This window comes from Chrysochloris asiatica, unplaced genomic scaffold (genome assembly GCF_000296735.1).
Source record: "Chrysochloris asiatica unplaced genomic scaffold, ChrAsi1.0 scaffold00006, whole genome shotgun sequence".
Taxonomy (NCBI): Eukaryota; Metazoa; Chordata; class Mammalia; order Afrosoricida; family Chrysochloridae; genus Chrysochloris; species Chrysochloris asiatica.
Window position 1 is genome coordinate 20303307 of NW_006408524.1, and position 4669 is coordinate 20307975.

Genomic DNA, 4669 nt, shown 5'->3' on the forward strand with positions numbered 1-4669 from the left:
TGTGGTCATCAGATTCAAAATGGCCAATACCAGTCCATTTCAGCTCATTGATGCCTAAGATATTGATGTTTATGCATTCCATTTCACTTTTGACAACTTCCAATTATCCCAGATTCATGCCTTGTACATTCCATGCTCCAGTTTTCACTGGATATTTACAGCTGTTTCTCTTCATTTTGAGTCATGCCCCATCAGCAAATGAAGGTTCTATACGCTTTTCTCCCACGGGCTTTACTCCATTCACGCCATCATGATCAACTGTACTTGGAGGAGGCAGCTCTTCCCCAGTCAAATAGAAGAATATACTGATAATATAATAAGATTCAGCTGTGGATTTCAGCGGCGTTCATTGTAAATGTAAAAACTTGGAACTTTAGCATGAGTATAAAATAAGCCGTCTCAGAAGAGGAGGCTGGGTCGCAGGACCATAAAAGAAGATTATCCAGGACTAGAGCATGTCTCTTGGGCCCTGAGATCCCTGCAGGTGGAGCCACCTGGACCCAGGGACAGACAGCTGCGACACCAGAGGAGTGGCAGAGAAGCAGCAACCGCAGAACCAAGAACCAGAGCACCAGACAGAGCAGTGGGCTTCCTAGCTCACGGGGCAAGTACGGCTGAAGGATTTGGGGCAGGAAGCTTGCTTGTAAAGCGGGGTACCTCCAGGCACTTACTGGGGATAGCTGGAACCCAGTGCCTTCAGACTGAGGCTTATGATGGAATGAATGGTGTGTCCTGCGGGCATTATCAGCAGCTGACTGGAACATCCGTGCCCTGAGTATTTCTGATCCCAAATTGTAACCTATAACTTCCCTAATAAACCCTACATCTCTGAACATGGTGTCTGAGTTCTGTGTGATCACTGAAGTGGGTTATCAAACCCAACAGAGAAGTCAAGAGTGCTTCGTATTGTTGCAATAATGGCAAATGCTTACAAAGGGATAAATCCATTACCACTTAATCAATTTCAACTCATTGAGACCCCATAGGATAGAGTAGAACTGTTCCATAGGATTGCCTCTCAGTAAGAAACCATTGTTGTTGTTGTTGTTGTTAAGTACCATTGAGTCAGTTCCAACTCACAGTGAGCCTGTATAGGGTTTCCAAGGAGCAGTTGGTGGGTTTGAACCACTGACCTTGTGATTAGCAGTCCAGTGTTGACCCTACAGCGCCGCACCAGGACTTCATCCAATTGCTCACACAAACTTTATTACAAGAAAATTATTCCTCAATAAAGATGATTTAAATATGTTTAAGTAGAATAAAGGCAAGTTGTAGAATTTGTTTGCTTTTTAAAAAATCTGTATTTGCATATGCAAATATTTTTTTGTTTTGTTTTATTTAATGCCTGGAAGGTATTAAAATCATTAAAATTGGGGAAAGAGGAAAGGGACAGAGGATGGAATGTGGGTTATGGTCATATGGAACAACAGTTTTAATGCTAATATTCCAATTTTTAGGAAAAATGTGTTCATGCACTACTTGGACATTCTAAATTAAAGTTAAAATATCACAGTAGCAACTGTATGGCTTTTCCCTATCAGCCTTCAGATACTGGAGACAGTGGTGTCCAATCTGTCTGCCTCACAAGCAGGTGGGCTCCTAGAAAGCAGAGACTGGGCCCCTCTGAGAGAACCCTGCCTGACAGCCAAGAAAGCTGAGGTCTGGCCTCAGAACACACGCCTTTGTCAGTCCTGGCTGTGTCTGATGCCCCCTGGTGGCAACAATGAGCTACTGCTGCCTGTTCTTGATGGACGCAGGTTCAGGGAGTTGGGGAACACTGAAGGTCTTGTCTCAGGACCACTCCACACAGGCCAGGCTCAAGCGACACCAGAACGGTCAGGGGTCCCCATACCTGATGGACAGGCCTGTGGAGTAGCTTCTTCTGGACATTAACCCTAGATGTGACTGGCTAGGGTGGGCTACAGGCGAGGCTAATGTGCTGTCTGACTTTTTGATCCTCGGCCTGCCCTTCCCTTTGAGACAGGGAACAGTCTAGAAATGAATTAGGAGTCCTGGACAGGCTGTGGATGGGAGTGTGACCTGAGAATGGACCCCAGTCACCCTACAGACAGCCTCCTCTTCTCAGTCTTCGGTGGGAACAACTTGCTTAGTCGTGTCCTGCAGAGACTGAGGTCTTTCCCCACCATCACCCTGCTGGAGACCCGGCTCTGATGAGGCTGATGGGGCATAAAGTAGTCTGTTCCCAGGGTCAGGGGTTGGGGCCAGGGCTGCCTGGGGCTGGGATAGGGTTCTATCTAGAGCTGGACTCAGAGCTTCCTGGGGCCTAGGAGCAGGGCTCTGTCAGGGCACAAGGTCAAGGCTCTAAATGCCACCTGTGGCTGGGTAGGCTCAGTCTGACCAGCGTGAGGATCAGCATGCAGATGAAGACTAAAGGATAAGGTTAATATGAACCACAAGGTTGGCAGTTCAAACTCACCAGTGATTCCTCAGAAACCCTATACAAAGTTGCTATGAGTCGGAACCCACTTGATGGCATTTTAACAACAAAGAGTTCCAAAGTGATTTTTTTATTTTTATTTTTATTTTTTTTTTTTTGCTGAAGAGAAATTGTGGAACTGAGGTTGTGAATTCTTTACTTCAGGCCTACCCATGCCTCTTCCATTCCATGCAAGTCTGCCCCCACATGCCTCCTAGCCTGTGTCACTCCTCGGATACCTCCTCTCCTCCTCCCAGTATCCTTCCAGAGCACCTGCTGACTGAAGGTGGAGGGTGGGTGGGGTGGGGTGTGGGAAGGCAAGGGTGTGGGAGGAACACTGGCCTCCAGCCAGGCATCCTGAGAACAATGTGACACTTTGTTTTCCTCCAACTGAAGAAGGTGCTTGGCTTTGCCCTCGGATCACTAATTTCTTCATAAACTTTAAACTTGGCTGAAGACTTTGTCCTCTTCCCCCGAAGCAAGCTTTTTTCCACCAGACCTGGTGAGGAATGACTGTAAGGGACGCAGACCCAGTTCTTCCTCACAGTGCCCAGCATGACTATTTTGCAGAAGGAACAGCGGTGCCTAAACTTGCACTAGAGATTATTCTTTGAGCTGGAATAGGAACTCAGGCCTCCAAGTTCCCACCCCCTGGTGCCATCCATGGTCCAAGATGCAGGCTATTATTCACTACAAGATTTTAGTTCAAAATGTTAATGGGCTCATTTTGATGTTGTAGGTACAGGTGAGCAGAACCCCAAAGCACTGTGGGAATACCATTCTAGATTCCAGCTGAGGGGCATGAGCCGGGCTGTACTCCATACATGCATGTCCCACCTTGACCCCACTCCTAGACTCTCCAGATGAGGCAAGCACAAGCCCCGGCAGAATAATGACTGGGATAATGCCCACTCACCTCACAATGAGAAAACTGAGGCCCAGAGAAGGTAGTACACCTGCCTGGAGTCACACAGTCAATTAGACACATTGGTCAGACTTGGGACCTGGCCTGTACCTCCCCAAGTAGCCCGGGGCAATGTCCAGAGAGGAAGACGTGGCCTTGAGCAAAACTGTATGCCCAGGGATGGGGGCCGAGGATTGCTGTCAGGGGAAGGAATAAGGATCAGAAGGCTTTGAGGCTAGAACAAGACTCAACTGGATTTGTGCTTCCTGGAGTTCTGGTGTGGCACTGTAGGGTAAGCATTGGACTGCTAACTGCAAGGTCAGTGGATCAAGCTTACCAGCCACTCCTTGGAAATCATTTGCAGGGTTGCTATGAGTTGGAACTGACACGACAGCACTTCACAACAACAACAAACTTCTCCCTGGCTGCAGTATGGAGAGTGGTCAAGAGGAGACCAGAGTATCTGGGAAGAAATCAGGTGAGGTCCATTCCTCACAATGGAATATTTCAGAGCAGTGAAAGCAAAGAATGGTTGCTATTTGCAACAACTAGTGAGTCTCCAGAATTTAACACTGAGGGGAAATCCCAGAGATGGTATAATACATTACCATGTTTATAAAGCTTAAAATAAGAAAAGTTTAAAATATAGTTCAGTATATACTCATGCATGAATTAAGGAGCTCTAGTAGCAAAGTCCACCACTAGTCCGTCAGTTTGTTGTACTGTGGTGGCTTGTGAGTTGCTGTGATTCTGGAAGCTATGCCACTGGTATTTTAAATACCAGAGGGTCACCCATGGTGGACAGGTTTTAGATGAGCTTCCAGATGAAGACAGACTAGGAAGAAGGGGTGTCGAACTACTTCCAAATATTTAGTAACTGATAACCTTATGAACAGCAGAGAAACACTGTCAGATATAGTGCTGGAAGATAAGCCCCTCAGGTTGGAAGTCACTCAAAATGTGACTGGGGAAGAGCTGCCTCCTCAAAGTAGAGTTGACCATGTGACATGAATGAAGTAAAGCCCATAGAATAAAAGCCGTGGGACGTTCATTTCCTGATGGGGCACAACTTAAAATGAAGAGAAACAGCTGTAAGCATCCATTAATAATCAGAACACGGAATGTACGAAGTATGAATCTGGGAAAATTGGAAGTTGTCAAAAATGCAATGCATAAATATCAATATCTTAGGCATTAGTGAGCTGAAATGGACTGGTATTGGCCATTTTGAATCTGATGACCACATGGTTTAATATGCCGGAAATGACAAATTGAGGAGGAATGATGTTGCATTCATCGTCAAAAAGAACATATCAAGATCAGTCATG